This window comes from Ursus arctos, unplaced genomic scaffold, assembly GCF_023065955.2.
Source record: "Ursus arctos isolate Adak ecotype North America unplaced genomic scaffold, UrsArc2.0 scaffold_14, whole genome shotgun sequence".
In the NCBI taxonomy this organism is placed as follows: domain Eukaryota; kingdom Metazoa; phylum Chordata; class Mammalia; order Carnivora; family Ursidae; genus Ursus; species Ursus arctos.
In genome coordinates, this window is record NW_026622808.1 from 64,230,200 (window position 1) to 64,251,987 (window position 21,788).

The window sequence follows — 21,788 nt, forward strand, 5'->3', positions numbered from 1 at the left end:
ACAGAGGCACCTTCACTCGCATGGAAGATGCCTGGAGGCTGAGGGGTGGACGTGTGCACGCAGCATCCACAGAGGTGCTGCATCTGCGTGCCTGGGCCGTCTTCGTACATGTGCAACCTACATTCATTCACCTGTGGGCACGTCCCAGCATGCCAGGTGCCTGCTAACGTGCAGACAGGCGTGCAGATGGCATTCGGGACACCACATACGTGCGCTCGTCATTTTCACATGGGGGCCAGCCCTCACGTGGCCACGTGCCACACTCGTGGCTGCCACCGGGCATCGTACGCAGGCCAGTTAGCCCCTCGGCAGCCTACCGCGTTCCCGTGAGCAGGCATTAGAGCTACAGCCATGTGTGGTATGCCGCGGGCACAGGTGTGTGTGTGCATGATGCATTCATGTGCATGCTGTAGTTTGCAGGTGAGCGGGTGCTCTTCAGGGATATGAGTTGTATTCACATGTGCTGAGGTGTGTCTATGGGAACAGGAACTCGATGCGTATATGATTTGAACATGTACAATACACTACTACGTGTACTAGATTTGTATATGTGCATCTGTGCGGATCTGTGGCTGTGTATATGCCCTGATGAGAATGGGACTGGGGTACAAAGGTAGCTAAATAACATGGGCCTTTTGTATCTCTCCTGCACTCCCCCTACAGGGTTCCCCCAGAGCTGTCGTAGCCCCTCCCTGCCACTGCCCCTTCAATGAAGTTAACAGGCGGAGGCCCCCCGGGGGCCTGCGCTCCAAGCCCCCTCCTACTGCACACGTCAAAGGAGAATTTCTCCGGATGGCGCCTGCAGCTCCTGGAAATGCCCCAAACGTCAGCTCTGCCTCCTCCCCGCGATTTGGAGAGAAATGCAGGCAAGGAGGGGAGACCACTCTGTGCTGGGCGAGGGGCACTCAGCGTCACACCAAGACCCTCTGCTGGCTGAGCCTGCCTACTAGCTTACCCTTCTGAAGGTCGACCCTGGCTGGGCCTCTGCGTGGGGACCCCAAGACCCCTGGGGGCACTTCCCTGACTGGGGCAGGCCAGCCACAGAGACCCCTCCCCATACAACCTAGGTGAACACAGAACAGCCATGGAATGGCCACTTGGCTAGAAAGGGTGGCTGCCCGCAGTGGCCCACCCATGGGGAGTGCAGAGCCCAGCTGATGGGTTTCCCAATCCTGATCCTCCAGGGGTCAGGGAGGAGCCCCAGGTACCTAGCTCTGAGCCAGAGTCCACCCCGACTGGCAGAGGAACTAGGCTTCTGGGCTGAAAGTGCTAACTTCACCACCCAGCATGACTGCTGCAAAATGGCCTGGCCATCCCACTCCTGCCCCCCTTCTGGCCATCTTGGGGACCTCGGGACTCATCCCTGTCACCACATGCCTTGGCTGGCTTGACCTGGTGGTCCTGGCACATGGCAGCCCACCTGCTAGGGGGACCCTCTGTGGGAGTCTCCCCCTGCCTCTTTCCTGGAACCCAGTGGGGGCCGGGCAGGAGGCACCCTCTAGTCCTTTGCGTCTCCCTGGGACGAAGCTCAGACGGAAGAGAACCTTGCCCTGCTACCGGCTTGCTGGTCCTTGCATAACATCCATCCAGGGGCATTTGCTGAGCAGACGCTGCCGGCATCTACCTGAGACCTTGGGCATCCGCCTGTCCAAGGGCCCCTGCTCAAGTCCCCAGCACCCCAGTCCTATCCCCCAGCACACGGACCCTCGCAGTAGTGTCTCCCTCAGCGGCGGCTCCCAATGCAGCCTCAGCTGCTGCCAGATAAACAAGCCCGGCTCCCACCTTCCCCCCACCCCTTCCACGCTGCCGCCACCACCATCAGCACTGAAAAAAATCAAATGAAATGAAACAAAATAAAATGGGTGAGGGAGGAAGGGGAGAGCGGAGTGGGGCGCTTTTTATTTTTTATTTTCTCATGCTGGGGGATGCCGGTACTTACTTGGCTACGAAAATCACCACAAATCCAGCACGGTTTCCAGGCGGGCAGCCCCGTAATCTCGGTGCGGCAGCTGGTGCCGCGGCTGAGCCCAGCCAGCGTGCCCGGGTCCCTCTGCAGACTGTACCATCCTGCCCGAGCAGGTGGGGGGGCGGGGGGGGGCGGAGGCGCCGGCGCCGGCTTCTAGGAGAGCATCTCGTTGGCAAAATGCAATCTCGGGGGAGGCAGAGGCCGCCCCAGCGCTGCGCTGCCGGAGGCTGGGGGAGGGGGCGGAGGACGGAGGACCAGGGCGGGACGCGGGGAGGGCTTGTTCTGGTGGGGGGACTGGGGGAGGAGAGTGGGGGCAGGGGTGTGTGGACCGAACCACCACGGTGTTGTTTGCGGTTTTAATTCCTCCCGTGGGATCATGAGGAACTGAAGCTGGCAGAGTCCCAGGAATATGCCCGCTCTCCCAAAGTAGGAGGGAATGTCAAGGGCATGGTGAGGGTAGGGTTGAGGCTGAGCCAGGTCGGATTGGAGGGTGTCCTGGGACTGGTGGTGGTGGTGGGGGGGAGAGTAATAGGGGAGAGGAAGATTTTGCTCCAATGGACCCAAGTCATCCCCTACTTTCTGGGGGACTCCTTCCACTGTGTAGGGGGCTCTGGTTTCCTTCTCCTTTTGGTCAGGACACCCCCAGACCTGGGGGGGGCAAAGGTCACATGGGGGAGCAATGGACTCAACACAGACTAAACACATCTGTGGTTGCAGGTCCCACACAGCAGAGCCCGCACTGAGCTCCCTACTGCCATCTAAACACTACCCCTGCAGCCCTGCAGCCCCACCTCTGGGTACCCCCACCTGCCTGGGGGCTGCTGTTCTGGCAGAAGACCCTCTCAAGAGGCTATTTATCTGCTCACAGATGGCCACTGGCAGGGGTATAGCCACATGTCCCCTGTATGCACATAATCTACAGGGACATCTGTGATGTGTTGAGGGGCTGATCATGTTGGGGGGCACCAACCATGTCCAGAGACTCTAGGGACCCCCAGCAAGGAGTCTGCAAGCGTGCAATCCTCCCCGCCAACTGCCCACTTTTTCCTGCCTTGTATGCTACCAGTTTAAGTCTAGACCTGCTGCCCCTTTAAATCCAGACTGAGGGGAGGACGGACCTAGGAGCAACGTTAGGAGGTCACAGTAGGTGAAGGGGCTTCTCTTGGATTCTGAAGCCCTGCTCTCTACTGCCCTGCCCCCTTCAGGAGGGGAGCCCTGCTTGGGAGGAGGGCACCGAAGAAGGTGGCAGGACCTTCAGGACTGCTGTCTCAGGGTACCTGTCAGTGTGGTGGGGGCACATGTTGGGGGAGGGTCAGGGCTGGGGGTGGCCCGGGAAGGCAGCTCCAGATGGAAGCTGCCTCCTTCCCCCATCCCCACCCCCTGCCCAGTTCTGAGCTGCCCACCGAGCCTGAGCGTCCCGAGCTGCCTCTCCATCCCTGGGCTGGCACAGAATATCAATTTGTCTCGTTAAGCTGAAAGTCTGCACTGCACCAAAATCAGAACCTGGCCGGGCAGAGGGGCCGCGGGAGGCAGAGAGCTGGGAGTGAGTGAGCACCAGCGGCAGGGCCTCCATCAGCCAGGCCACGCTGGTACCCTTGCTCTTTATCCCCTCAAGCCCACCAAGGGGTCCCCTTCTGCTCCTGGGCCAGGCAGAGTGAGATGCAGGGAGGATGCTGAGAAGCTAAGGGTGCTGAGTGCTGGGCGGCCCTGGGCTCCACAGTGCCAGGGTGCCAGGCAGGGAAGACTCCTGGCTGGGGTTCCAACAGAGCAGCCCAGGACACAGCTCAGAGAGGCTATTGCCCCCACCAAAAGCCCGGGACAGGGAGCTGCCACATTGGCCCCTTCTTGGGGGCACGGGGGGGGGTTCCACTGGTCCCCCTCCAGGCAGACTTCTAAGTTAGACCCCACGGCAGGAGGGGCCAAGCCAGGAGTTCCTCATGCCTTCCCCATGGCCTAGAGGCAGCCCCTATCCCCCAACACAGGGTCACATAAAAGCATTCTGAGATGGCCAGGGTGAGGGTGGGCACAAAAGGGCAGAGGGTGAAGGGCCCATTGCATCTTACATGTGGTCAGAGTAAACGTGTCTGTGTCAGGAATCCCACTGTCATTTCTGTCACATCAGGGGTGGGGGGGGGCGGCAAACTGCTTTTCCTGATTACAAAACAAACAGCCCCACAAGGGGCCAGTTATGAGCCACCATTTCCACAGGAATAATCCTTTCTGTGTCCAGCACACTTTACAGTTTGCAAAGACCACTGCAGAACAGTGAGTTGTTTGATCCTACCACTAGAACGACTTCTGTGAGCACCTGAATGACAGTGAGGAATTTGTGTGCAGCGGGCGAGCAGGACACGGTCTCTCAAGCCAGGAGGGGGTCAGTCAAACCCGTCACCTAAGCCTGAGGACTCCAAGCCCATGGCTCCCCCCCTGTGAAGACCAGCATGGTGTGTGCCTGTTGGGAGCCCCAACACTCATCCACTTGAAAGTCCGGAGTCCTGCCTGCTCACTGGCCCCTGTTTGGGGTGGGCTGGGCCTTCACCAACAAACACCAAACTCTCAAACTCAGGAGCTCATGGATTTTGGTTCCCAGAATCTAAGACTAGAACTGACACCTGGCTAAACTCCCATCTCCTTGGCATTTCAGGCTCTGTTGCAACACAGCCTCTGCATCCACAGCCCAATGATAGGACACCCCCTAATTTCTGAGGCAGCCCAAATGTTGACCAGCAGAGTCTGAAAGTTTTTCATTATGTTCGGCCCATGAACTCCTATTCATCCTTCAAAGTCCACCTCAAATGCTGTTTTCTCAGATAGTCCTTTCCAGATTCCACCAAGAGAATCAGTTCATGCAGACGTCTGGCCTGGCTCTGACCACACTGTATTGTGATGGTCTATGCATCTGTCTCCCTCACCGAGCTGTGACCACATCGGCTATGTCTCCAGAGCCCCAGCTCCCAGCACGTGGTAGGTGTCCCAATAAAGGCTTGAAGGAATCTGCTGCTGTGTGATTTTGGTTTATCAAATGTCAGAACCAGTAGGACCTTCAAGGACTCCTACCCAACTCTCCCATCTTATAATTGAGCAAACTAAGGCCTCAAGAAAGGATGTAAGGGGCTTGCCCAAAGTCATCTGGCCACAGACATTCGTCCCCTGTCCTGCCCCCGTGGCTCCCCTTCCTGCAGCAGACATACCCAGGGCATCTGGCCTGTCTTTCCAGGATATGTTGGCGGGCAGGGGGTACTGGGCAGGCAGAGGTGTTGCGAAATCTGACAAACAATGGTGCTAGTGTTGAAACTCCGGGAAGGTCGGAAACGGCAAGTCAGGGTGACCCACGGGGAAGAGGGGGAGAGAGGCAGGAGGCAGGCCAGGAGGATTACTGATAGCTTCTGCCTCCAGCATGATTTGGCTTATGGTGAACATGGATTGAGGGTCAGGTTGGGGGAAGGTATGAGAAATAGGGCAGGGGTGAGGGGAGAGCCAGCCCAGTCTGATTTTCAAACAGTCTTTAGTTGTCCAGACCATGTTTGGGCAAACAAATCCCAGGACCAGAGAGGAGTGGGAGTAGAGGGTTAGTCTAGCTGGGGATGAGTGTGGGGATGAGGTCGTCTGATGAAGGCTATTTGCATAAAGGAGACAGATGATGTAGATCCAGACGGGTCTGAGGGAGGCGGAATCAAATGCAATCAGAGGCCAGCTGTGTCCTCTCCGGGAGACACAGGTTCTCTTTTGCTTCCCCTCTTGAAGGGAAGGAGGAATGAGGGCTACATCTGCCTTTGCCTTGCCCAGCTCAGGGTCTTCTGACACCTGGGGAGGGGTCGTGGGGCAGGTTAACTGCTGTCATAAAGAGCTGCTGGCTGGACCCGTCAGAGGCTGAGAAGGTAATTCCAAAAGCTCCTCACAACCCTGCCTTGTCTGACCTTCACAAATCACCCCTGGAGAGATTGGGCTTCTTCCCATTTTATAGAAGAGAAAAGGAGAGAGACCTTAGTGACTTGCTTGGGAGGCACAGAGTCAGTGAGGGCCAAGGTCGAGATCTGAGCCCAGATCTGACCCACTTGAGCTTTAGACCTTTCCCTCTGTCCCAGCCTAAAGGTCCTCAAATTTGAGGCACACGACTCAGGCTCTTCTAGGACCATGACCTTGAGGGGCCATAGAATGTGTGTCTGGGGACCAGGCAGCCCAGCTTGTCCCAAGTCTCCCAACCACCTTGGGGCCCTATACCCATTCCCACAAAGGTCCCAAACTTCCTCAACCCACCTGATCTTGGGCTGTTTTGTCGCCAGACAGATCTGGGGTCAAATCCCTGCTCTTTCATTTCCTGGCAGTACTTGGGCAAATGACTCAACTTCCCTGAGTTTTCTCATCTGCAAAATGGGGACAATAATACATATTTGGCAGGGTCACAGGCTAAAGGAGAATGGTAGTTGGTATTAATAGGAAAAACACAGAGGGCGAGATTCTTCAGAAGGCCCCTGGGAATTGCGGGGTGGTGGGTCTCTTCCAGCCCCTCATCTTGTTGGATGATAGTTCTCTGATCCCTACCCCTATGGAGCTCGGGCAGCACTAGCCTTTAAGACCTTGACAGTCCAGGGCAGCCCTCTGACACGCAAACCCAGGCCCCCAGTTCCTGGCTGCTCCCACTGGTTCTTGCTCCCTCAGTGAGGAGGGTGCCAGCCAGTCTGACTTCTAACTTCAGCCGCCATTCCTATCAACATCCTACTGTGCCACTCACCGCATAAGCTTCACAACATCCTGGGAGGTAGGCCCTATTTTTCATTCCCATTTTACTGATGAGGAAAGTGAAGTACAGAGAGGTGAAATGATGTTGCCCAAGGTCATATAGTGAGTAGGGGAACTGGGGCTTGAAACCAGGACTACGTGAGGCCCCACACTGAGCCCACGGACCCCAAGGGAGGTGGGTGTGAACCTAGATCCAGGGAGCCATGGGATTTAATTTCCCACAGGTCAGAAAACCGGAGTGCAGAAGGCCTAGACTAGCCTTCCAGTGGGGCAGGGCAGGTGTGTGGTGATGGTTGACTCTGCTGCCCCTCTGTGAAGCCAGAGGTTAAGAATAAGGGCCAATTAGGAAGCTGGTACTTTTCTCCTGGAAGAACACAGAGCCTGGGGAATCAAGAACTATTCTGGGAGGACTCCCTGGGGGAGGTTGCCTTTTCCAGGCCTGGGAAACATGGTCTCATCCACGCTATCCCTTTGGTAATGCACATGCAAACACACTGCCCACTCCCATCTGTCAATCCTGCCTCCTCCCCTTGGTCTCCCTGCTTCTTCTCCTGCTATCCTTCCCCTGTTTACCTATCCCCTGCACCTTAGAGAGCTTTCTCAACTCCTCTAAACCCTTTTTGGCTGCCCTGTGCTCTCAGCATAAAACGCAAACTCCTTCCAAGGCTCATGAGGGCCGGATGACTATTCCAGACCCCTCCCATTATCCTCCATCCACTTTCCCCACACCAAGCCTCTCCTGCTCCTCACACATACTCTCACATTCCCTTGCCTCTGTCTTTGCATGCAACATCCACTCTGCCTGTGATGACTTCCCTTCCCACTTTTCTGCTGGGAGAACTCCTACTCATCCTTCAAGGCTCAGCTCCAGCAACCCCTCCTCTCTGAAGCCTTCCCTGATTTCCCCTCCATCATATTGAACCCCCAAGAAGAGTCCGTTGCTATTAACCTTCTTATGTGCATCTGTCACATCCATCAGGCTGGGGGAGTCCTTTGGGATAGGGAATGGATCTCATTTGCTTGTTGTATCCTCAGCACTGGGCACAGAACCTCAATAAATATCGATTGAGCTGATGAGTGCAGGTTCGTTGAATGAAAAAGCAATTCCCCTGGTGGTTTTGAACTGGTATTTGCCTCTCTCTGTGGCTCTGGAAATATTCTTTGCACTTGCTGGAGGTCTTGTTTTAAGATTTGCTATTTCCTGAGCCTGTCAATGAATGGGGCTCTCTCTGCATGCCCACTTTATGAAGAGAAAAAGGAAGACGTGAACTTCACTCCAGGGTCCCTCAGTGATGTCTCACCTGGGACAAGGATGCTGAGCCCTGGGTTGAACTCAAGGTGAGTTGATCACCTGGAGAGGAGTCCCTATCCCTAAATGTTCCCTTCCAGCTACCTATAGCCTGACATTTTACCATTAGTAATTCATTTCTTTGGATTATTCAATCTACAAATACCTACTTAGCTCTCACTGAATGTGAGGTACTGTGCTGGGGTTCCTAGTGAACATTTGTGTATTTGTGTTTTCACTCCTGCTGGAAGGCTGACTCCCTGGAGAAAGAAGAGAAGGAAGGAGGAAACAGAAGGAATAGGGACAATGTGTTCAGGACTGTCAGGAGAAGACAGAAGGGTATTTGTCATTTGCTGAGTGCCTACTATGTGCCAGGCACTTAATACAGAGCTGTATTTACTCCTCATCATGACCCCAGAATTCAGTGTTATCAGCCCTCAATTTAAAGGTGAAGAACAAGCCCAGAGAGGGTGAGTGGCTTGCTTAGGGGAGCACAGCTGTGGGGTATAGGACTGATCATTCAAACCTAGCACAGTATGCCCCACAGCCTGCCATTTCTCTGGATGTCCTGCTGAGGAGTCTGTAGGGCCCAGCAGGGGGAGAGGGTTCCCAGAGAGGACAGTAGCTGAAGAGTGACAAGTGAAAATACCGCAAGCCCAGAGGTCCACCTGCTGACTGACTGGATGGCTGGACACTGCTGGGATTTTAACCAATAAGGAGTTTGGGACTGAAACGCAGCCATCCTGCTGCCAGTATGTCCTCAAAATGGGTTGAAGGCCATGGCGACCACACCAGCCTTCTCTGCTGAGAGCTTTCCTTGTATGCTAGCGCACATATCTATGCACACACAAGTAACCTGCTTTGTGGACAGACAGTCTCACTCCCGTTTTACTGATGAGGAAACCGAGATCTAGAGAGTGGAGCGAACAAGCCCAGGATTACATAGCTAGAGGCAGAATTAGAACCCAGATCTTTCCTGGAAGGTTCAAAGAGGAGCAGCGGGGTTGTGAACTCACCCCTAATGAGGTTTCCAAGCAGCCAGGGCTCTGAGGGGGACCGAAGCTCTTGCCCTGTCACTCAAGCCCTCTCCCTTTGGGAGCTTCTCTGGCTCAGTCCTCCAGTGCACCCACAGGTGGCAAGGGAGTGGGGTGGGTCCAAAGAGCTTGGGAGCTGGAGCCCCATGGACTAGCTCAAATCCTGCTCCGGCCTGATGGGCTGTGTGATTTTGGGCAAGTCTCTCGATCTCTCAGGCCTCAGGCTTCTCATCTGTGTAATACGCATGGCGTCACCTGCTTCCTGCTTCTCTGTCTGCTCATTTGTTCAGCAAGTACCCACTGACATCCACCACTTGCCAGATTCTGCGCTAGGTGCTGAGGATACAGCAGAAAAGCTCATGGTGTCCACTTTCGAGGGGATTCAGAGACAGATATGAAATGAATGCACAAACCCATGTGAATGGACAAAGGGTGTAAGACAAAGGGGCAGAGGCCATGAGCACATTCCACAGGAGGACCTGGCCACCCTTGGTGGGAGCGCAGTGGGGAGTTGCAGAAGGTTTCCCCAAGGGGGGTGGTCACTGAGCGGGGCTCTGAAGTCTGAGCAGTCACTCACCAGGTAGAAGGAGAGGTGGTGTTCTGGGCAAAGGCCCCGAGGCTCAAAAGAGCTCAGCAATTCTCCAGGAACTGAAAGGGGGCCTGAATGCCTAGAAGGGAAGAGTGCAAGCAAGGGGCAGGAGAGGGGTGGGGGACTTAGCGATTACCCTCCAGATTTCTGTCCTTACCCCGGGAGCAGAAGGAACCTTAGAAGGATTTTAAGAATTAAACAGAATGAGGACGATGAAGCCCTTGGCGAGGTGCCTGCCACATGACAGAACTCCACGTTGTTAGACCGCTGTGCCACGGTAACATCACACCTGCCACGGGTAACACGGTCATGCAGCAGACCATGATTGCGGCAGACCCTGAGCCGGGGACTCATCGGCAAGGAGGAAAGGGCCTGCTGGCACTGAGTCATGGCTGTGAGGAGAACATCCAGTGGGCATGTGCTGGGAACTGAGGGGAGCCACCTGACAGAAGGGGACACTGAGGCCAGGAGAGGCAAAGGGCCCCTGGCCCTGAGTGTCAGGGGTGATTGAGAGACAGCTGTGGGTTCAGGACTCTTAATCCAGTGCTCCCTCCAGGACCCTGGACTGCCACAGGGGTAGCTCTACTTGAGAGCCGCTGGGCAGAAGAGATGGTATCGGTCTGCATTACAGTAGTACCGACAGGTGGCAGTGCCTGGACAATTACCACATGCCAGGTACTATTTGTTCTAAGAACTTTCCATGTTGTGGCTCATTTAATTCCTACCCTTTAAGGAGTAATTGCCATCCCCATTTTACAGATGGCGTAACGGAGGCCCAGAGAGGCCGTATACCTGGAACGAATTTGTCCCCCTGGCAGGGGTGTTGGGATTTGGACATAGCCCTTCTTCCCTACCCTGCTGTAAGTATGGGGAATGCCTGGGCCCTGCCAGGGTGTCCAGCAAGTGGTCAAAGGGAGCAGGGTTGAAGTGGGATGTGGAGCTGGAGCTGGGCCTGAGGAGGGAGGATGGGCAGACAAGCTTTCTGCCCTCGGAACACAGGTAGCGCCGATGCCGCCTTAGCGGCCTTCAAAGGCATCCCCGTGGGGGTGTCCCACTTTCTCCCCAGAGGAAATTCCCTTTGGGATCTGCCTATGAAGCTGGTTTGTGTGGAATCATGGTGCACCAGGGCTGAGAGGTGCTGCCATGCCACTCCATCAGCCCTGTCCTTCCGTTTTGCAGACGGGGATCCTGAGGCCTGGACAGGGGCAGCCACCTGCCTTGGACACATGCAGCAAAGCCAGGGCTGGGAGGCAAGTGGTGGCTCCAGGACAGCCCCTTCACCCCGTCAGAATTGCCTTCCCCCCCGGCTCCTGTCACCTTGTGGGGCCACCTTGCTCAACCTGTCTTTATAACATATGGCTCCAAAGAGTCCCGGCACAGGGGCCAAGCCACCCTCCAAGGAGACCCTGCATCACTGGGGATTTCCAGGCTGGGTCACTCCACAGGCCCTCTGTGGATGGGGCTGCCCTTCAGGCCGGGCCAGCTCTCTCACTACAAGGCCACTGACAGGTGGCCCGTGGAGGTGAGGTTAACTGCCGTGGGCCAGGGAGGTGTCCTGCTCTCTCAAGCCCTTCTTCCTGTCCCCAGCCTCCCTGCACTGGCATCCCACAAGCCAACATGCAACAGCGAAGTACAAGAAGGAAATGGAAGGGTCTTGACAAAGCATAAGGAGCTTCTCAGATACAAGGTGCTATTTCTTTCTGAGGCAGACAGCACATAGAGCGGAGTGTTTAGGGGTCACAGAGATACGGGATTGAACCCTGGCTCTGCCATTTACTATTGCGTGGCCTTGAGCTAATCATTTTGCCAATTAGAACGTCAGTTTCTCTATCTGTGAAGTGGGAATAATAATAATATAATCGATCTGGTCTTTGATTTCCAACAAAATAAGAGAGAATATGAAGGTATCACTGGTTCATTTCTTCAGCATTGAGTACCTACTACGTGCCTGGCAGTTGTGGGGACTGTTTCCTGGAACTGGGTTTTGTAGGAGGGGACTCAGTTGCAAACAAGGGAAGGTGGAGGACAGGCTGGGAGAGCCCTGCGGGGTGTCAGGTGGTGCCCCTGCTCTGTGCCCTCCCCGTGTGGGGTTGTCTCAGATCTCTCAGGACTTCTCTCAAGGGTTGTGACCATTTCCTCTGAGACTTGGTCAGGCCTCTCAGCTCCAGCCCCACAGAGGAACCACCCCCGAATCCCTGCCTGAAGGTCCTGCCCCGGCTCTGGTCCCAGAACTACCCCGGCTGGAGGCTGCGTGGCATGTGGCTGGGGTGTGGACTCACACACACCTGGCTGCAGATTCAGGTGTCACTGGCTGTGTTACCTTGGGCAAGTCACTCTACCTCTTGGAGCCTCAGTTTCTTCATCAGTAAGCTAGCGATAACGTCTGCCTCCGAGGATGTACTGAGAATTAGTTGAGATACTGCCTGTCATGTGTTACATGCACGTGTAGCTGAAAGCGGCCCACAAGCCCCTCCTCTCTTCCCTGAAGCGAGCAGGATACAAGTACCCCACCCTGGCTGGCTTGGTGTGGTGGGGTTCTGGGGTTGCCCATACTGGCTCCCGAGAGCCAACATTGTGTGTAAGTGACGTCACGCGGCAGCCGCGATCTGCCAGGGGTGCGGGCATGTACACCACCGAACCTGGCGAACTCTACAAAGCAGGGCACCTGCTCACCGGCACACCACTGAGCCCTGGGTGGGAGCTCAACACTGCTATCTGGAGTCTGTTTCCCGGGGACCCATTTCTGCCCTGGCGTCCCTTGCTCCGCTCCTCTGATGGCCCTTGCCCGTCCCCGCGCTGGTAACCTGCTCTTGGGATTTCTCTCCTATTCTCCTGCTGTGGGCTTGCCGGGATGGTAACCCTGCCTGAAGGGATTCAGTGTCAGATGGGGTGAGCCTGATGTGGCCCTGCTCTAGAACATGGTCAGCCACTGACCTTCTCTTTCCCTGTCCCCCTTGCCACTCTCAGTGCTGAGCCCTTCCTAGACTGCCTCCTCTCCACCCCCTGCACCCCAGCCACCACCTTCTCACTCAGACTCCCATCCCAAGGGGTCCACAATGCCAGCGCCCACTCCTCTGATCTGTCCACACCCACCTCTCCTCCCTCCAGCCCCGCAAGTCTGCTAGCAGCCAGCAGGTTACTGCATTTAGAGACAGGTGACCCAAGGCAGTCCTGGACTTTATAAAATAAGTACGGGGCACCCCAGTGCCCGCCTCTCTCCCTGTGTGGCACTGGGCAAAGCTGCTTCACCTCTCACACACTCTGCAATAGGGACAGTGACAGATGTCAGGCTCCTGCCATCAGTCAGGCCCAGAGCCGGTGGCTTCACTGGCCAATCTCATTCCTTATTTCCTCATCTGAAGAATGGGGACAATAAAAGTGTCTCCCCCCAGGGAACCGCATGGTGATTGCAGGCAATAGCTTTTGTGAGATTGGCTCAGTGACTGTAGAGTGCCATGCTGATCTGTTATTCTACTTTGAAGGGCAATGCTTGTTTAGACTGACAGGTTTTAGGGGTGTGTGTGTGTGTGTGTGTTTAATGCCATAGCCGTGTTATTTATAGTCAGCTCCCATATAGGTTTTTATCATTCCTTGCCTGCTCGGCTAAAAATAACAAATGACAAAGGTCATGTCTGTTCCTACCTATCAGAGGAATCTACAAAGAAAGAAGCTTTTGATTCACTGACTCGAGGAAGTAAGAACTCTCCTGCTGGCCACCACCCCTGGAATTCCTTACCAGGTCTCTCTGGCCCATGCCAAAGAAGGGAGGCGGGAAGCTTGGGTAGGTATGTCTGTCTCTCTGGGAAGGTGAGTCCTGGGTGGTCACCTCTTCCCCCAGCCTGGGGAGGACGGTGGTGGTGGAACAAGGGCAGATTGAAGGGTGGGAGTCCCAGGCCCTGGTTCTAGGGGTGCAGCGTGGGCCTCAGTTTCCCCATATTCAAAATGAGAGGGGTGGAGTAAGTAGGTGCTGAGAACTTTCTCCTGATCCTAAATGCAAAGGTGCTCCAGTCTCATTCCCTCCCCTCCACTCTGCACCACTGTGGACTCACCAAATCTCCATCGGCCCTTGATAACGATAATAGCCTTGATGATTCAAATGACCAGAGCCAGGATTTGCGGAGTCCTGATGACATGCCAGGCACGTGCTGTTAGGCAGCTTTAGGTGAAGTAAACTCACTGACTCCACACACCCACCCGGGGAAAGGAAACTTGGCATCCCCATCTGACAGAAGAGGGAGGGGACAGAGCCCTGAGGGCGAGGCTACATGTGTGCCAGCTGACACCATGCAAGGATGGCTCCAGAAAGTGACTGTGTGTCTGCCTCCTGGCCATGTGCTCAGCCCCAGGTATGGAGCTGGGAACAGCAGGGAGGAAGACACATGGCCAGAGCTTGCTTTCCCCATCGCCGAGGGAGCAGTGGTCCCAGCGATGGAGACTCTCACGCAGCGTGGGGAGTGGCGCAGAGGGACAAGGGAGGAGGAGGCCTCTGTATGGTCCCATGGAGGCACCGGAGGAGCTCATTTCACCTGGTGCTTGCCGGTGGAGAGGTGGAGGGGAAAGCATTCCAGGTAGTGGGCACAGTGAGAGTGAAACAGGGGACAGGAGCAAGGGCAGGGATGTTGGGAAAAGGCAGGGCTGGGGCGTGGGGCGGGAGGCAAAGAAGATAGCTGGAACCCCAGGGCAAGGAAATTAGCATTTTGCCTGTGGGCTAGAATCCCCCAAACCTTAGTATGGTGGTTCAGTTCCACGAGCATACATTTTTAACAAAATCAACTCCCTCTTAAAAAAATGTATACACCTACTTGGTATTATCTTAAGCATTTATAGCCACGAGATCACGGATTTGCTTTGCCAGTTGTATTTTTTTCCTAACACATTAAAATAAGTGCACAGCTATTAAAATAGAAAGGATGCCCTTGTTCACTCCCCAGCACGGCGGCCTGAGTGTGCCCTTTGGGAACCACAGCTGGGCCTCAGCCCGCGGGTGGCTATAGGTGGCTGATTGGATCTGGGTTGCGGTAGGACTTCTCAGAGATTAGAAGGGGCAGGAGGGACCTTCCTGGGGGTTGGCCCCTGCCCCTCTGACCAAGGTCTTGGGGTGCCAGTGTGGCCCTAGCTAAGCGCTGTTCCTCACCCTCCTTCTCGACCTCAGCTCTCCGGCTTCCCCTGAGCCCGGGAGAGCTCACTCCTGGATATACTCTTTTCCCAGCCAAGAGCTCCTGCGGCCTGCTCTGACCTCAATGACTAACACACATTCCTGGCCTAGTTAGAAAGCCCCTCGCCTCTCATATTTATAGCCACCTCCCGACTCTGCTTGAGCCTCTGAGGGAGGCCTGGGCCTTCTGAGCTACCCCCGCCCTGCCCTGAGCCCTCCTTGTCCTGACAGGCACTGTCAGACTCTCCTCTTTGAGAGAGCCGTGGAGCAGGCGTTTAGTTCTGACAGTGGCCCGGTGGCTTCTCCTCCCCAGACTTCATCTGTAAGGGGGAAGGCATCAGGCCACCAGGCTGGGCTGGCTGTGGTGAGGGGTGAGAAGCTGGTTCTGAAATACCAGGAATGACTAACGCTTGTGGAGTGCCAACTACAGACCAGGCCATGTTCTAAGCTCTTGGCCCCTCGGAGTTCATTGAATTCTTCTAACAACCCTATGAGGGATATACTATTATTAGCATGCCCATTTTGCAGGGGAGGAAAGAGAGGCACAGAAAAGTTGGGTGATTTGTTGGAGGCCACACAGCTAGCTGAGATTCAAAGCGGACTGCAGACTTGGCTCACAGAGTGGGTCCTCATCCATACAGTGCACTCCCCCCCATTGGTTTCCTGCTTTGGGAATCTCCTTACTTAGTTGAGCATGTCACCCCTTCTCTGCAATAAAGTGGCTGGGTAGCCACGTGCTGGCCTCAGGCATTGCCCCCTTTGAGGAAGTTGGTGAGGACATGGCTCATGAGGGAACAGAGCAGGAAGGGGCTGAGAATCACAGCTGGGACTTCCGTCAAGGCACCCCTCTTTATATCGAGGGACTCTGAGGCCCAGAAAAAAGGAAAAGCAGGCTGGCATCTGGTAGCAAGTGAGAGGGTGGGCCATGGGAAGGGATTCCTCAGTTCCCACCCCCCTAACCCCACACACCTCTGACTTCCTTGGCTCTTGCCTCTCAAAGGGGGAAAACATGCAAAAATTGATTCACCTACAGGTTTTCGGCGACTGTGTCCCATGAGTGTTTATAGTAACAAACACACGGGGATTCCAAGAGGGACAGAGAACTCACATTGCTCGGGTGTTCACTCTGTATGTGGTACTTTGTAGTCACGTGTCCATTCCACAAACATGGCCCAGCACCTGCTCTACACTGGCTGATTTACATGTATCTCATTTAATTCTCAGCAACGCTGTGAGCTAGGTGCCATTATAGCTAGGGCACAGAGAAGGGGAGCACGCTGCCCGGGGACACTCGTCTAGTAAGTGTCGGGCCTGGGATTGAAGGCAGGGCTTTGGTTCATGTGCACCATCCGAAATGGTGGGGGGTGGTGCATCGGCGCACTGGGGGAATTTCTAAGGAGCAACTGTCACCTACTTTGTCTCCTCACACGTTTTTCCCCAGCTATGCAGATCTGGGCATGCCTCAGGTTTCCAGGCCCCCAACCTGGTTCCATACGGTCACTGTGACATGGTGCAAAGGAGCATTTGAGGAAATGTCCCATCTTGTTGCTCCTCCTGAAATCAGCCTTAAGAGATAAAAACCTGTTCTCAAACTCAAATGAAGCTGCAAGCCGTGGTTTCAGGATCCTGGAGTGGAAGAAAGGTGTCGGGCTGCCTGTCCTTAGCCAGAAAATGGATGTCCGACCCTGATTTAATTAGCTTTTCCTTCCAATGATTTAGGGAAGCCTGTAATTAGCTCGGGGGCCCAGAGGGAGAGGCTGGGTGTGGGAGCCAGCATGGGAGCAGGTGGTAAGGGGTGGGGGTGGGGTGGGGCTAGTTTTAAGCTCAGACTCCCAGGCTTGGCAGGTCATGGAGGATGGGCAAACCCTTTGCTGCCCATGGCAGATGGGTAGACAGAAATCCTAAATAAATGCAGAGGCAAGAAAAGGGGGCTCGGGGGGGGGGGCAAGAGTGAGCTTAGAGATTGTGCCTTGACATTCTGACTTGTATTGGACCAAACTATGTGACTTCTGTAGGTGATCCAACATGCAGGTTCGGGGGCGCACTGAGGCTAAAGTGCTGCAGATAAGCTCTCTGAGTCCCTTGCAGATGGCCATGGAGCTCCTCCAATGGTGGCAGGCATTAAAGCAGCATTTTCCCAGCTAGTAGCAGGGGAAACGTCTCCCAGTTCCCTGGAACAGGGCCTGCACTGCATGTAGGGTAAGGGGACAATAGCCAGACATAGGCAAGCTCTGTCCTGAGACCCTTGCCAGGTGAACTTCAAGGGGACACACATCCCAAACGGGCAGGCTGCCCCTCGATGGGCCCCTGGCCCCTATAGGCCCCAGCATAGTGGGTTTCCTTCCAAGCCCTGCATCTGTCCCCAGAGGTCCTCACAGGGAAGCAGAGCCAGTCCCACCTTTCAGGAATTCAACCTGACCTCAAGGTACCAGAGAAGCACCCATAAATCATCAGTCCAGCAATGGCACAGAGTTTACAGGCCAATCTCAAGAATAAGACCTGGGATCTGGGACCAAGAAGTCCTTCATTCATACACTGTCAACCTGAGAACTTTCACAGACACTACCAAACTCACAGCCAGAGGATGGTTTAGTGATTATGGATGGGTGCTTTAATCCCTGAGCATAGTTTGTTCCTTGGTCAGTGATCTGCCTGTTGATGCTCATTTTTGAGGTGTTTTGTGGACGTTGTTGGCCCCACCATGGCCAGTCAATATAGGAGTAGTGTGGAAGCTATGTGAAGAGACTGTAGGGACAGACGTAGCAATGCATCCAGGTACCAGCCTGGGTGCTTGTGTCATCTGAGAAATAAAGACACATTGTGAGTGCCTTAGGGAATTTGGTCTGTGGGTGCATGGAAAGGTCAGAGGTGGCCATGGGTTACTCTGGTTAAGGACCAACTGCATGTCCGATGCCACCTTCAGAATGCCTCCTATGTGCCAGGGTTCATGCTAGGTGTTTTCACATGCATCATCTCTAACTTCTACAGTAAGTCTGCTGGAGAGGCAGGATTAGCCCATTTACAGAAGAGAAAACAGGGTTGCAGAGGGGAGGTAACCTGCTCGATGCTACCCAGCCAGAAGGACAGAGTTTGGACTTGAATCTGAGTTTGTCAGTACCAGAGCCTGTGTTCTTCCACACTGCACAGAGGTGGGGTGGTGGGGCTGGAGACCAAGAGATAAGGGGGACTAAATGGGTGGGCCTGGGGCAGAAAGGAAGTGGATATTAAATTCAGGGTTTTGAATGCATGCTGTGCACCTACTGTGAGCCAGGCCACCGAGATGAAAAGGACGTAGTACAGTGCTCCAGCTGCTCATGGTCCAGTGTACGTGTACTGCTGAGCCCTACTTGACCAAGCTTCCTTTCCAGTGTACGTGTACTGCTAAGCCCAACTTGACCAGTCTTCCCTACTATAGCAGCTGACCCTTCTCCCCTGGGCGCCTCTCCCCAGACTCTGGACTGGTTTCTATCCTATTCCCCAACCCCAGCAATGTCTGCAGCCCTAGTATCAGACTTGGAGCTGGTCTCACTGGATGTTTGTGGATGCCCATGCTTTGCTTCTCAGCTGCCTTGTTGATCCCCTTCATCATAACAATTCTCTGTGTGAGGATCAGAGAGGTTAACTAGTTGGCTCAGGTTCACATAACTAGTAGGTGGAAGAGCCAGGATTTGATCTCATAACTGTCTGACTCCATAGCCTGAGGCCTTCTCTGTGATCCTGTCTCCCCTGTGACCATCCTGCCCGTTTCCTTTCTACCTCTGAGGTCATTCCACTGGAAGGGACTTACTTTGAGCAGAGCCTCTGCTGAAGCCAGCTTTGCACTTGTTAGCTGGAGGGAGGAGACACATTTTGGAAACCACCCAAGAAACAGACACTCGAAATAACTTTTCTCCATAACTCTTGCTGCTAAAATGCACTGAGCCCCAAATGGGAGCAGGCTTCTGCAAGACTCACATTGATGCTGTCCCTTTGGCTGGGATTTACAGCTGACAATGCACTTTCCAAGTCATTACCTCATAGATCCCCACAGCAGCCCTGGGATGGGTGTCCTGAACCTCCTTTGACAAATGAGGAAGCTGGAAGCTCAGGACGGTAATGGGACTTGCTCAAGGTTGTGTCCCCACTGGGGGTGACCTTGGATAAGTCATGTTCCTCCCAGAGCCTCAGGTTGTTCCTCTGCAAAGACGATGATGGCGTTGGTTCCCCAGGGTTGCTCTGAGGGTTAAGGAAGAGAAAAAAGACAGAAGGGTCTAGCACAGAACCTGACCCACAAGCAGTGCTCCACAGCTACCAGAAGCACTGACTCTCCAGACAACGTGAAGGTCACCATCACATAGGCAGGGTAAAGAAAGGCCAAGAGCAGAAGGTTCCCAAGCTGCTCCCATGCACGCAGGCAGGCTGGCTGCGGCTGACAGTGAGAACCCAGGCTGATTTGTATTGTTTAATCCTCTGCACACACCATCTCATTTCACCCTCATCGCCAGCTGCGGGAAGTGAGTACAATATTTATCCCCATTTTACAGACGAGGAAATGGCGGCGCAGTCTGGTTAAATAAGTGGGAACCAAAGGGCACTTTTCAACAAGAAAGAGAAGATGACACAAGTTCAGAGTACGACAAGCCTATAAAATTAACTCTCTTCCCCCAAAAAATTCCTCTAAAACTTCTCTCCAGAACACGCCTCCCCTTTTTTCTCAACACCTCTAGCTCTCGCTTAGTGACCTCCTTTACAACAGAGCTTACTGCTGGCTCCTCCTTAGCCACCACCGAGTGGCAAACGGTAAGATTTAGGAACGAACGCCCTGGAATCCTGGCCCCCTACCTGCTGAGCCGGGGCTGGGAGTGAAGCTGGAGCCTGTACACTGCAAATCTCTGCATGGCTTCGGAAGTGGGGGTGGTTCAGGCTCCACACTCAGCTGTACCCCTGATGCACGGTGCACACGGTATTTAGTTCTCACACGTCATATTTCTGATATGCTACTGAAAGAACCCTGGGCCAAGGGGAAAATTCCCTTTTGATCTCTCTTCCCTTACCTGGTCCAAAGTCTGATTGATTAGCTGGGGAACCCTGTGCTTGCAGCCAGGAGAGGGGAAGCAGCAGAATGCCTGTTGACTCCACTAAGTGGTCAGACACAATGGGTTCCAGCATTTCTTTCTGGGCCTCGGTTTCCTTTCCTCCAAAATGCAGGAGAAAAGTAAAAGAAAGCAAACTGGCAGGACTGGACTGGGGTAGAGGCTGCAAACCAGCCACTTGGGAAAGCAGCCAGCTTAAAATAAATTTGTTTGTTTTGCTAAGAGCTTAAAATAAAATTGAACTAAGTGCCAATGTTTAAAAATTGAGAAATTGTGGATAAGAATCCAGATTTCTGGCTACTCTTAAACTATTGGAAGTGCTGCCTATCCTGGGGTTGGCTAGAGGTGGGTGAGGCCATAGAGATGGGCAGCCGGTCACCAGTTCAGCCCCCTCCCCATGTGACTTCATTAGGGCAGATTCTCACCTGGATTCAGAGGGTGAGTTTACAGTGCCTGGATCTCGATCTCTCCCAAAAGTCAGGGCCCCCTCCAGGGAAGACAGTGGGCTTCCGGCATAAGACCTTTCCTCCATTTTATAACCACTCCTTATATGCCAGGTGCTGTTTTGAACATGCCAGGTATAGTCCTAAGTGCTATACACATAGCAGTCAATTACTTAGTCCTCATAAAACCTTGTGAAGTAAGTACGATTGTTACCACACCCATTTTACAGGCGAGGACACTGAGCCACAAAGATACTAACTCACTTCTCCGAGGCTACATGGCTAATAAATGACAGTGTTGGGATTTGAACCCTGGCAGCCTGGTTTCCAAATCTGTGCTCTAAGCTCTGTATGATGCCACTCACCCACCTCTTCTGGGTCAGTGGCCAGTCGTATGGCTTTGTCTAAGTTTCCATGTCCTGATATGAAAACTAAATCATCGCCCCTCCCCTATTTTTCTTCCCTCCTTTCCTATATTTATTACTTCCCTCCCACACAGGTACCGCTATTATCCCCATTTTAAGTTGAAGAAATTGAGGCACAGAGAGGTTAAATAACTTGTCCAAGGTCATGTGTCTGGAAGCTGCAGAGCCAGGGCTCAACCCAATCCATCTGGCTGCAGCATCTGTGCTCCTGGCCCCCTTTCTCTCCCTCCACATACCCCTAATTACCCACCCTTGCCATTTATTTCTTCCCTCCTTCATTTCTTCACTCACCCATCCATCCAGCACTCAACTCAGATCCTGTGCTGGGCATAGGGGACACCCAAAAGGTGCATCAAGGCTGGCTGGGATGGGAAGGTGACATCCTGCTTCCAGAACAGGAACTGCCCATGACCACTCCCTCTGGGGCTGAGGCCAGTGGGAGAACTGGTTTCTAACTGAGAGCCCTGGAGAGCTCAGGAGGAAGCAGCAGAGGGAAGCTGGCCGGCCCCTGGTGGCTTCTTGCAGGGCAAGTCCTCAGCAAGGCACTTAGAGATCCAGGGAGACACTGGCAGCCCCCACGTTCACACCCCATGCCCCACACCCCACTCTGCAGCTGGAGCCCTGACTGGCCTTTTGGTTCAGGCTTTGCCACTGACCTGATGGAGGGGGCTTCCTCTTTCTGGGGCTCAGTTTCCCCATCTGTAAAATGAGGGCATTATAGCCCTGGACATCACAAACTGGCAGCTCAGAGGACAGATCCTTAAAGGCCTATAGACATATTTTGCTGGAGGATTTGCAGAGTGCTTTTTTTCTTTTAATAAACTTCGTGTTTTAGAACACTTTTATATTTACAAATAAAAAATTGCTAAGAAAAGCTCCCATCCTCCCCAGCTCCCCCGCCAGCTAGTCCCCCTAGCATTAACAGCTTATACTAGTATGGTCCACTTTTCACAATTAATGAATTAATATTGAGATGTTAATATTAACTAAAGTTCATACTTGATTCAAATTTCCTTAGTTTTTAACCTAAAGTCCTTTTTTTTTTTTTTTTTTTGTTCCAGGATCCCATACAGGAT

General features: G+C 53.9%; 1 protein-coding gene across 7 annotated transcripts in view; it reads right to left on the bottom strand.

The window, feature by feature from the left end:
• The window catches only part of ATP2B2 (ATPase plasma membrane Ca2+ transporting 2), a 365,663-nt gene that overhangs the window by 165,282 nt on the left and 178,593 nt on the right, over nucleotides 1-21,788 (bottom strand). Inside the window, exon 1 of one of the 7 annotated variants that reach the window (XM_044385060.3) lies at nucleotides 19,594-21,267. The exons of the other annotated variants lie outside the window; for them this stretch is intronic. The gene's annotated coding sequence lies outside the window, so the exon portion shown is untranslated. Of the gene's footprint in view, nucleotides 1-19,593; nucleotides 21,268-21,788 lie in introns of those variants that run through there. 7 annotated transcript variants of the gene reach the window in all.